The sequence below is a fragment of the Symphalangus syndactylus genome, chromosome 2, assembly GCF_028878055.3.
Source record: "Symphalangus syndactylus isolate Jambi chromosome 2, NHGRI_mSymSyn1-v2.1_pri, whole genome shotgun sequence".
In the NCBI taxonomy this organism is placed as follows: Eukaryota; Metazoa; Chordata; class Mammalia; order Primates; family Hylobatidae; genus Symphalangus; species Symphalangus syndactylus.
The window spans coordinates 80,211,414-80,224,464 of NC_072424.2; positions in this window are offsets into that span (position 1 = coordinate 80,211,414).

The following is a 13,051-nucleotide window of genomic DNA, read 5'->3' on the forward strand; positions in this document are numbered from 1 at the left end:
CCTTGCATCCCAGGGATGAAGCCCACTTGATCATGGTGTATAAGCTTTTTGATGTGCTGCTGGATTCGGTTTGCCAGTATTTTATTGAGGATTTTTGCATCAATGTTCATCAAGGATATTGGTCTGAAATTCTCTTTTTTGGTTATATCTCTGCTAGGCTTTGGTATCAGGACGATGCTGGCCTCATAAAATGTGTTGGGGAGGATTCCCTCTTTTTCTATCGATTGGAATAGTTTCAGAAGGAATGGTACACGTTCCTCCTTGTACCTCTGGTAGAATTCGGCTGTGAATCCATGAGGTTCTGGACTCTTTTTGGTTGGTAAGCTGTTGATTATTGCCACAATTTCAGAACCTGTTATTGGTCTATTCAGAGATTCAACTTCTTCCTGGTTTAGTCTCGGGAGGGTGTATTTGTCGAGGAATTTATCCATTTCTTCTGGATTTTCTAGTTTATTTGCATAGAGGTGTTTGTAGTATTCTCTGATGGTAGATTGTATTTCCATGGGATCGGTGGTGATATCCCCTTTTTCATTTTTTATTGCATCTATTTGATTCTTTTCTCATTTCTTCTTTATTAGTCTAGCTAGCGATCTATCAATTTTGTTGATCTTTTCAAAAAACCAGCTCCTGGATTCATTAATTTTTTGAAGGGTTTTTTGTGTCTCTATTTCCTTCAGTTCTGCTCTGATTTTAGTTATTTCTAGCCTTCTGCTAGCTTTTGAATGTGTTTGCTCTTGCTTTTCTAGTTCTTTTAATTGTGATGTTAGGGTGTCAATTTTGGATCTTTCCTGCTTTCTCTTGTGGGCATTTAGTGCTATAAATTTCCCTCTACACACTGCTTTGAATGTGTCCCAGAGATTCTGGTATGTTGTGTCTCTCTTCTCGTTGGTTTCAAAGAACATCTTTATTTCTGCCTTCATTTCATTATGTACCCAGTAGTCATTCAGGAGCAGGTTGTTCAGTTTCCATGTAGTTGAGCGGTTTTGAGTGAGTTTCTTTTTTTTTTTTTTTTTGAGATGGAGTCTTGCTCTGTCCCCCAGGCTGGAGTGCAGTGGCACGATCTTGGCTCATTGCAAGCTCCCCCTCCTGGGTTCACACCATTCTCCTGCCTCAGCCTCCTGAGTAGCTGGGACTACAGGCGCCCGCCAACACGCCCGGCTAATTTTTTGTATTTTTAGTAGAGACGGGGTTTCACCGTGTTAGCCAGGATGGTCTGGATCTCCTGACCTCGTGATCTGCCCGCCTCGGCCTCCCAAAGTGCTGGGATTACAGGCTTGAGCCACCGCTCCCGGCCTTGAGTGAGTTTCTTAATCCTGAGTTCTAGTTTGATTGCACTGTGGTCTGAGAGACAGTTTGTTATAATTTCTGTTCTTTTACATTTGCTGAGGAGAGCTTTACTTCCAACTATGTGGTCAATTTTGGAATAGGTGTGGTGTGGTGCTGAAAAAAATGTATGTTCTGTTGATTTGGGGTGGAGAGTTCTGTAGCTGTCTATTAGGTCTGCTTGGTGCAGAGGTGAGTTCAATTCCTGGGTATCCTTTTTAACTTTCTGTCTTGTCGATCTGTCTAATGTTGACAGTGGGGTGTTAAAGTCTCCCATTATTATTGTGTGGGAGTTTAAGTCTCTTTGTAGGTCACTCAGGACTTGCTTTACGAGTCTGGGTGCTCCTGTGTTGGGTGCATATATATTTAGGATAGTTAGCTCTTCTTGTTGAATTGATCCCTTTACCATTATGTAATGGCCTTCTTTGTCTCTTTTGATCTTTGTTGGTTTAAAGTCTATTTTATCAGAGACTAGGATTGCAACCCCTGCCTTTTTTTGTTTTCCATTTGCTTGATAGATCTTCCTCCATCCCTTTATTTTGATTCTATGTGTGTCTCTGCACGTGAGATGGGTTTCCTGAATACAGCACACTGATAGGTCTTGACTCCTTATCCGTTTTGCCAGTCTGTGTCTTTTAATTGGAACATTTAGCCCATTTACATTTAAAGTTAATATTGTTATGTGTGAATTTGAAGCCTCCAAGAAATTTGGGACTATGTGAAAAGGCCAAACCTACGTCTGATTGGTGTACCTGAAAATGACGGGGAGAATGGAACCAAGTTGGAAAACACTCTGCAAGATATTATCCAGGAGAACTTCCCTAATCTAGCAAGGCAGGCCAACATTCAGATTCAGGAAATACAGAGAACGCCACAAAGATACTCCTCGAGAAGAGAAACTCCAAGACACATAATTATAATTGTCAGATTCACCAAAGTTGAAATGAAGGAAAAAATGTTAAGGGCAGCCAGAGAGAAGGGTTGGGTTACCCACAAAGGGAAGCCCATCAGACTAACAGCTGATCTCTCGGCAGAAACTCTACAAGCCAGAAGAGAGTGGGGGCCGATATTCAACATTCTTAAAGAAAAGAATTTTCAACCCAGAATTTCATATCCAGCCAAACTAAGCTTCATAAGTGAAGGAGAAATAAAATATTTTACAGACAAGCAAATGCTGAGTGATTTTGTCACCACCAGGCCTGCCCTAAAAGAGCAAAATAAAGGGATGGAGGAAGATCTATCAAGCAAATGGAAAACAAAAGAAGGCAGGGGTTGCAATCCTAGTCTCTGATAAAATAGACTTTAAACCAACAAAGATCAAAAGAGACAAAGAAGGCCATTACATAATGGTAAAGGGATCAATTCAACAAGAAGAGCTAACTATCCTAAATATATATGCACCCAACACAGGAGCACCCAGACTCGTAAAGCAAGTCCTGAGTGACCTACAAAGAGACTTAAACTCCCACACAATAATAATGGGAGACTTTAACACCCCACTGTCAATATTAGACAGATCGACAAGACAGAAAGTTAGGATAGGAGCTTCCTTTTCTCATCATTCTTGCCAGAGTTGATTTCTCATCTTTTTGATTATAGCTATGCTAACTGAGGTGAGATGATACCTCATTTCAGTTTTGATTTGCATTTTGCTGATGACTAGTGATGCTGAGCATTATTTCATATATTTGTTGGCCATTTATAGATCTTCTTTAGGAGAAACATATGTTTAGATCATTTTCCCATGTATTAATCAGATTTTTTGTTCTTTTACTGTTGAGATGTTTGAGTTTGTTGTATATACTGGATATTAATTGTCCATCAGATGGATAGTTAGAAAATATTTTCTCCCATTCTGTAGGTTGCCTTTCACTCTGTTTTCTTTGCTGTGCAGATAATTTTTATTTTAATATAATCTCATTGGCTTATTTTTGCTTTTGTTGCCTGTGCTTTTGAGGTCTTATTCTTAAAATCTTTTCCAAAACTAGTGTCCTGGAGAATTTTCTCTATGTTTTCTTCAAGTCGTTTTAAGTTTTGGGATCTTACATGCAGTTCAATAGAATACAGAAATTGCATTTGATTAAATTTAACATCCCCTCATGATAAAATCTCTAGATAAACTAGGATAAAAGAAATTTACCATAACACAATAAAGGCTATATTGAACAATCCACAGCTAACATCATAGTCAATGTGGGAATAATTGAAAGCTTTTCCTGTAAGAACTGTAACAAAACAAGGATGCCCACTTTCACAACTTTTGTTCAATGTAGTATTGGAAGTCCTAGCCAGAGCAATTGGGCAAGAAAAAAAAAAGTGCATCCAAATCAGTAAAGAAGGGAGTCAAATTGTCCTGTTTGCAGACAATATGTTTTTATATAGAGAAAAAACTAAATATTTTACCAGAAAACATAGAACTGATAAACAAATTTAATAAAGTTGCAGGATACAAAGTCAACGTGTTAAGAGCAATAGGATTTCTATACACAGACAATAAGCTAGCTGAAAAAGAAATCGAGAAGCCAGTCATACTTACAATAGCTACAAAAATACTTAGGGATAAATATAATCAAGGAGATAAAAGACCTCTACAAGGAAAACTACAAAACATGGATAAAATAAATATTCTTTTTTAAAATTATACTTTAAGTTCTAGGATACACGTGCATAACTTGCAGCTTTGTTACATATACATATACATACATATATGTGCCATGGTGGTTTGCTGCACCGATAGAACCATCATCTACCTTAGGTATTTCTCCTAATGCTATCCCTCCCCTAGCACTCCATCCCCTGGCATGCCCCAGTATGTGATGTTCCCTTCTCTATGATCATATGTTCTCATTGTTCAATTCCCACTTATGAGTGAGAACATGCAGTGTTTGGTTTTCTGCTCCTGTGTTAGTTTGCTGAGAATGATGGTTACCAGCTACATTCATGTCCCTGCAAAAGACATGAACTCATTCATTTTTATGGCTGCATAGTATTCCATGGTGTATATGTGCCACATTTTCTTTATCCAGTCTATCATTGAAGGGCATTTGGGTTGGTTCCAAGTCTTTGCTATTGTAAACAGTGCTGTGATAGACATATGTGTGCATGTGTCTTTATAGGAGAATGATTTATAATCCTTTGGATATATACCCAGTAATGGGATTGCTGGGTCAAATGGTATTTCTCGTTCTAGATTCTTGAGGAATCACCGCACTGTCTTCCACAATGGTTGAAGAAATTTACACTCCCACCAACAGTGTAAAAGTGTTCCTATTCGTCCACCTCCTCTCCAGCATCTGTTGTTTCCTGACTTTTTCGTGATCACCATTCTAACTGGCATGAGATGGTATCTCATTGTGGTTTTGATTTGCATTTCCCTAATGACCAGTGATGATGAGCTTTTTTTCGTATATTTATTGGCCGAATAAATGTCGGATTTTGAAAAGTTCCTGTTCATATCCTTTGCCCACTTTTTGATGGGGTCGTTTGTCTTTTTCTTGTAAATTTGTTTAATTTCCTTGTAGAGTCTGGATATTAGCCCTTTGTCAGATGGATAGATTGCAAATGGTTGGAATATATTTACCTATTTAAAGGTCAAAAACCATTTGGATGTACAAACTTTAAAATATCTGGGTAAGGGAAGAAGCTGATTTGTTAAGTTATTAATATTTCACATTCAACTTTGAAGATTATCAAGAAAATAAAAGTTGGTGAATTAGTTGAGGTCATAATCTGAATTAAAGACCAATACATAGGAATTTTGCTAATGGGCAAGTGCTTGATATTAAAACTAGGAAATTCATTTTCCCATTATGCACATTTGGGTTGAGGCATTGTTTTCAAACAAGGATTTAATATCATAAAGTATCATGAGTGGTGGTTTCTAAAAATTGTGTTGACATGTTTTTAATCAGCTATACTTCCTTTCATCCTGTGGTTCAAAAGGTGTCAATGAGCAGCTGCTTATGTAATGACAGACATTTTAATGAAAGCTAATTTAGAAAAATCTGCCTGGAGAAAAAAAACAGTAAAGCACATAGCTTTGGATCGATTTCTTTCAAAAAAGGCCAACTGACTCTATATCACCTCATAATATAAAAATACAGTTGACTCTTGAAAAATGCCAAGATTAGGAACACTGACCTTCCACAGAAAAAAAATCTGTATATAACTTTTCACTCTCTCAAAACTTGACTACTCAATAGACTACTGTTGACCAGAAGCCATACTCATAAAATAAATAATCAACTAGTCCATATTTTGTATATAATATGTACTATATACTGCACTTTTGTAATAAAGTATCCTAGAGAAAAGAAAATCTCAAAAAGTGGACCAAATATGAAAATAGGACAAATTTTGTAGAAAAGGCCTTCACATGCAAACTTGTACTCATGATCTTTTGGTGGATGGGGGGAAAGGGCTAATGACCGGGCTGGAGGCAATAGGATATTTGTTCTTCATTCACAGGGTCAGAGTAAAGGATAGTTCTGTCAGTCTGTATGTACCTGTGTGAGGAAGGAAAAAGGAGAGTGGATTTTGGAGTATTTGGCAGCCTGGGCTGATAGAGATTTTCTAGAAGGCCCTTCATATATGTATTTCCCATGAGAGATTTTGGAAATGAACTATTTGGTAGTTTTTTTCTCTGGCACTATCAAGATGCACTACTTCCAATTTTTTCAGGCTTGTATAGTTCTTTAAAAAGTCAGATCTGCTATTGTGAATACTGCCACAATAAACATACATGTGCATGTGTCTTTATAGCGGCATGATTTATAATCCTTTGGGTATATACCCAGTAATGGGATGGCTGGGTCAAATCATATTTCTAGTTCTAGATCCCTGAGGAATCGCCACACTGACTTCCACAGTGGTTGAACTAGTTTACAGTCCAACCAACAGTGTAAAAGTGTTCCTATTTCTCCACATCCTCTCCAGCACCTGTTGTTTCCTGACTTTTTAATGATCGCCATTCTAACTGGTGTGAGATGGTATCTCGTTGTGGTTTTGATTTGCATTTCTCTGATGGCCGGTGATGATGAGCATTTTTTCATGTGTCTTTTGGCTGCATAAATATCTTCTTTTGAGAAGTGTCTGTTCATATCCTTTGCCCACTTTTTGATGGGGTTGTTTGTTTTCTTCTTGTAAATTTGTTTGAGTTCTTTTTAGATTCTGGATATTAGCCCTTTGTCAGGTGAGTAGATTGCAAAAATTTTCTCCCATTCTGTAGGTTGCCTGTTCACTCTGATGGTAGTTTCTTTTGCTGTGCAGAAGCTCTTTAGCTAAATTAGATCCCATTTGTCAATTTTGGCTTTTGTTGTCATTGCTTTTGGTGTTTTAGATATGAAGTCCTTGCCCATGCCTATGTCCTGAATGGTATTGCCTAGGTTTTCTTCTAGGGTTTTTATGGTTTTAGGTCTAACATTTAAGTCTTTACTCCATCTTGAATTAATTTTTGTGTGAGGTGTAAGGAAGGGATCCAGTTTCAGCTTTCTACATATGGCTAGCCAGTTTTCCCAGCACCAAGACTTGGAAACAACCCAAATGTCCAACAATGATAGACTGGATTAAGAAAATGTGGCACATATACACCATGGAATACTATGCAGCCATAAAAATGATGAGTTCATGTCCTTTGTAGGGACATGGATGAAGCTGGAAACCATCATTCTCAGCAAACTATCGCAAGGACAAAAAACCAAACACTGCATGTTCTCACTCATAGGTAGGACTTGAACAATGAGAACACATGGACACAGGAAGGGGAACATCACACACCGGGACCTGTTGTGGGGTGGGGGGAGGGGGGAGGGATAGCATTAGGAGATATACCTAATGTTAAATGACGAGTTAATGGGTGCAGCACACCAACATGGCACATGTATACATATGTAACAAACCTGCATGTTGTGCACATGTACCCTAAAACTTAAAGTATAATAAAAAAAGCAAAACAAAACAAAAACATAATAGCAAGTTAAAGAAAAAAGAATTATAGCATAACATAATATTAAAGACTGTTAATTTCCTCAAAAAATAAATAAATAAATAAATTATGGTACTGCGTACTATAAAAAAAAAGTCAGATCTGCAATCAAGGTACTTACACATTTGATGGATTAATTTTGTAGTCTGACATCCCAAGAGCACCTAGAGTTTTTTGGTAACATAATCTCAAAAGTCTCCTGGAAATGCTGAAAAAAAAGTAATGTTTAATATATTGAGTTTCTTCTATAAAAAGAGAATTCAAAAGCAGATTCCTTTATGTCGATCATTTTTTAGTTTGGTTTGTTGTGATAATTTTAGGAGTATGGGAGAGTAAAATGTTTTCTGAAACAAATTAAAACACCATATTGTAATGATTCACTTTTTATCATGAGAATTGCTTAATATCCAATAAAAATATGTAGTGTTTATGTGTATCATGGGGTCCTGATTTTAAAAGGTTTGAGAAAACCTAATTCTTTTTCCTTTTTACAAATAGGAAGTCTAGGGCAGTGAACCCTAAATTTAGTAGCCATAGTATAATTCTTTCTAGTGAATAATACTTTTCCACTTTCAACTGACTGTTTTAGCTATATATGTTTAAGAAAGCTTACTAAGCGATTTGAGATCAAATCATGATCTTCCGAGGTCAACTCTGACTGCCTTATACAAAATAATAATAACAATAGATTGTTCATGCACAGTTTGCTTTTCAATTTTAGCATTGTAATGTATATAGAAATTATCATCTTCTCTCTTGCCTTTCCTTTCATGCCTTTCTTTGTTTTATTTGTCTTTTATGGATTAAAAGGTTATTATTATTTTGATGTATGTTCCTTTGATGTCTAGTTTGTTGAAGGTTTTTAACATGAAGGGATGTTAAATTTTGTCAAAAGCCTTTTCTGCATCTATTGAGATGATTATGTGATTTCTGTATTTAGTTCTCTTTATTTGATGAATCATATTTATTGATTTGCATATGTTGGGCCAACATTACATCCCAGGAATAAAACCTATTTGATCATTGGTGGATTAGCTTCTTGCTGTGCTGCTGGATTCTATTTGCTGATCTTTTGTTGAGGATTTTTGCATCATTGTTCATCAGGGATATTGGCCTGAAGTTTTTTTTTTTTTTTTTTTTCTCATTGTGTTTCTCTAGGTTTTGGTACCACAATGATGCTGGCCTCATAGAATGAGCTAGGGAGGAGTCCCTCCTTCTCAATCTTTTGAAATGGTTTCAGTGTGATTAATACCAGCTCCTCTTTATACATCTGGTAGAATTTGCCTCTAAATCTGCCCAGTCCAGTGCTTTTTCTGATTGGTAAGATTTTTATTACTGATTCAGCTTTGGAACTTGTTATAGGTCTGTTCAGGTATTGATTTCCTCCTAGTTCAACCTTGAGAGGTTGTATGTTTCCAGGAATTTATTCATTTCTTCTAGGTTTTCTAGTTTGTGTGCATAGAGGTGTTCATAATAGTGTCTGAGAGTTTTTTTGTATTTCTGTGGGATTGATGGTAATGTCAACTTTGTTATTTGTGACTGTAATCATTTGAATCATCTCTCTTTTTTATTAGTCTAGTTAGCAGTCTAACAATCTTATTTATTCTTTCAAAAAAAAACTTTTAGTTTCATAGATCTTTTGTACAGATTTTTGCATTTCAGTTTCATTTAGTTCAGCTGTGATTTTAGTTATTTATTTTCTTCTGCTACTTTTGGCGTTCATTTTTTCTTGTTTTTCAAATTCCTCTGGGTGTAATTTTAGATTATTAATTTGAGATCTTTGTAGCTTTTTAATGTAGCCATTTAGTGCTATAAAGTTTCCTCTTAGCAATGCTTTAGCTGTGTCTCAGAGTCTGTTATGTTGTATCTTTGTTTTCAATAGTCTCAAAGAATTTCTTGATTTCTGCCTTAATTGTATTGTTTAACCAAAAGTCATTCAAGAGCAGGCTGTTTAATTTACATACAATGGTACAGTTATGAGAGATCTTCTTGGTATTAATTTTTATTTTTATTTTACTATGGTCCAAAATTGTGGTTGATAATAAAGTTTTTTTTTAATTTGTTGAGAATTGGTATATGGCCAAGCATATGGTCTATCTTAGAGAATGTTCCATTGACAGATGAGTAGAACCTATATTCTGTGGTTGTTGGGTGGAGTTTTCTGCAGATTTCTGTTAGATCCATTTGGTGAAGTGTCGTGTTTAAGTCCGAATATCTTTGTTAGTTTACTGCCTTGATAATATAACACTGTCAGTGGAGTGTTATAGTCTCTTACTATTATTGTGTCATTATGTAACTGTCTTCATAGGGCTCTAAGAACTTGTATGTATCTGAGTGCTCCAGTATTGTCTGCTTATGTATTTAGAACAGTTAAATCTTCTTGTTGAATTGAACCTGTTATCATTATGTAATGCCCTTCTTTTTGCTTTTTGATCATCATTGGTTTAAAGTCTCTTTTGTCCGATACAAGAATGGCAATCCCTGCTCTTTTTGGCTTGCCATTTTCTTGTGGATCCTTCCTTATCTTACTTTCCTTACTTGGAGCATATGAATGTCCTTGCATATGGGATGGGTCTTTTAAAGACAGCATATAGTCAGGTCTTGCTTATTTATCCAACTTGCCACCCTGTGCCTTATAAGGCATTTAGCCTATTTATGTTCAAGGTTAATATTGATATATGAGAATTTGATCCTCTCATCATATTGTTAACTAGTTGTTATGCAGACTTGATTGTACAGTTGCTTTATAGTGTGACTGGGCCATGTACTTCAGTATGTTTTTGTGGTAACAGGTAACAGTTTTTCATTTCCATGTTTAGTACCCCCAATGAACTCCCTCACTGTTTGCTTCTCTGAAAATAATTTTATTTCTCCTTTGCTTATGAAGGTTAGTATGGATGGATATGAAATCTTGGTTGGAATTTCTTTTCTTTAAGGATGCTGAATATAGGCACCCGATCTCTTCTGGTTTGTAAGTTTTCCACTGAAAGATCCAATGGTAGCCTAGTAATGTTCCTATGTTTGTGACCTATTCCTACTCTCTAGTTGCCTTTAGTATTTTTTTCTTCCATGTTTACCTTGGATAATCTGATAACTATGTGGCTCTGTGATTATTGTCTCATGTAATGTTTCACTGGATTTATCTGAATTTCCTGAGGTTCGCATGTCAGCCTCTCTAGAGGAGTTCAGGAAATTTTCAGGGACAATATCCTTAAATATGCTTTCCAAGTTGCTTATTCTCTTTCACTTCATTTCTGGGATGCTAATGAATTATAGGTTTGGTCTCTTTCCATAATCTTATGTTTCTTGGAGGTTTTGTTCAATTTTTTTTTTTTTTTTTTTTTTTTTTTTTTTTTTTTTTTTTTTTTTTGAGACGGAGTCTCTGTGTGTCGCCCAGGCTGGAGTGCAGTAGCCCAATCTCGGCTCACTGCAAGCTCTGCCTTCCTGGGTTCACGCCATTCTCCTGCCTCAGCCTTCTGAGTAGCTGGGACTACAGGCGCCCACCACCATCTCGGCCAATTGTTTGTATTTTTTGGTAGAGACGGGGTTTCACCGTGTTAGCCAGGTCTCGAACTCCTGACCTTGTGATCCGCCTGCCTCGGCCTCCCAAAGTGCTGGGATTACAGGCATGAGCCACTGCGCCCGGCCAATTTTGTTCAATTTTTAAAGTCTTTTTTCTCTTTTATTTGTCTAATTGAGTTGATTTCAATAACTGGTCTTCGAGCTCTGAGATTCTTTCTTCAGCTTGGTTTGTCTTGCTGTGTATACTTCTAGTTGTGTTATGAAATCCTTGTAGTCTTTTTCAACTATAGAAAATAAATTTGGTTGTTTCTTAAAATGGCTATTTTGTCTTTAGCTCTCGCGTCATTTTACTGGATTCCTTAGAATCCTTGAATTAGGTTTCAACTTCCTCTTGAATCTCAATGATCTTTGCTGCCATGCACTTACTGAATTCTGTGTCTTTCATTTCAGATATTTCAATTGCTGGGCATCTAGTGTGGGAATTTAGAAGTAAGAAGACACTGACTTTTAGAGTTGTCAGAGTTTGTGTGCTGGTTCTTTCTCATTTGTGTGGCCTGATGTTCCATTAAAATTTGAAGTTGCTCTCCTCTCTGTGGGGCTTTTTCCTTTTTATATTATTTGATGCCTTTGAGGTTTTGACTGTGGTATAATTTGGGTCTAGTTGATTGTCTTCATTTCTGGATTATTTTAGGGGGCCAAGGCTCAGCTCTTCACTCCTGTGCTGTGTGCTCTAACCCTGCAGGGCTGGAAGGAAGTCTGTGGTTCTTTTCTTTGGCCTCTCAAGGTTAAGCTTCTGTTGCACTGGAAGGGCCGAGGTGTTCCCAGTCCACTGGCAATAGCACTGACAGGGGTGGGTTGCCAGCAAACACACTTTGGCAGAATGGTGGTGGGGTAACTGATATCTCCCATATGAATGTGTGCTGGCGGCTGGGAGATGGTGGGTCCCACATATGTGTGTGCCAGCTGTGGGTCCTGTTTGCATATGCCCACTGGGGCAGTAATAGTCCTACACATGCATGAGTACTGGTGGTGGGTGGGGGTGGAGTCAGCACTGCAGGAGGAGACTGTAGCTGGTGCATGCCTGGGGGACACATCACAGAAGCTCTCTGACTATTAGGCATGGTCTGCTTGTAAAAGGGCTACAGTTGTGGCTGCTGGCAAGTGGCTTGGCTGAGCAGCCAAGGATATGCTACAAGCAGGTGTGGCCAGTCAATGACCCTGGAACAGACTGGCAGACAGGAGTGCTCAGATCCAACTGGCCCCATGGCATGGACAAGATGTTCCTGCTCTGTTCAGATCCAGAAACCAACAAAAGCTAAAGCCACTGATGTACTTTGGATATTTGTCCCCACCCAAATCTCATGTTGAATTATAATCTCCAGTGCTGGAGGCGAGGCCTGGTGGGAAATGTTTGGGTCACAAGGGTGGATTTCTCATGATTTAGTGCTGTCCTCATGATAGTGAGTTCACATGAGATCTGCTTGTTGTAAAGTGGGACACCTCCTGTTCCACCATCTCCTGTTCCTGCTCCTGTCATGTGATGTGCCTGCTCCTGCTTCACCTTCTGCCATGAGAAAAAGCTCCCTGAGGCCTCCCCAGAAGCTGAGGAGATGCAGGTGTCATGCTCATGCTTCCTGTACAGCTTGAAGAACTGTGTGAGCCAATTAAACCTTTTTACTTTATAAATTACCCAGTCTCAGTTATATCTTTATAACAATGCAAGAATGGCCAGGTACAGCCACCTGGATGAGTATGATGAGCCTTGTTGGATGGACACACATGGCCATGCTCCGCTGCAGTTATTCTCTCTGTGCAGGCTGAAGTTCTGTCTTTGCCAAGTCTCTGGACAATTGTCCCTACCAGTTCAAGTGCCTGTAGGGGTCTCAAAGTTTCCTACTGCTAATACACTGGAGGTCGATGATGAGAGTAGGTCACTCCATGCCTCTTTTACTCACCTCTTCGCTAGAAACCACTCAGGGCCAGGAATGAGTCCTGGTGCTCAGCAACCCTGTTCAGGGTTCCCAGCTTCCTCTCATTTCAGCCCAGAGTCTGCATCCTCCCTCCACCCACTCCCAATGACTTCTTGCCAAAGATTTTAATCAAAAATTTGAATAGATATGTAAATTAGACAGATAGTTAAATAGAAACTGTAAAAGTTCCTATGCTTCCATTATTTATATTTCTGGGTTGCATTCCCACTTCGAAAGTGAACTCATACTTTAT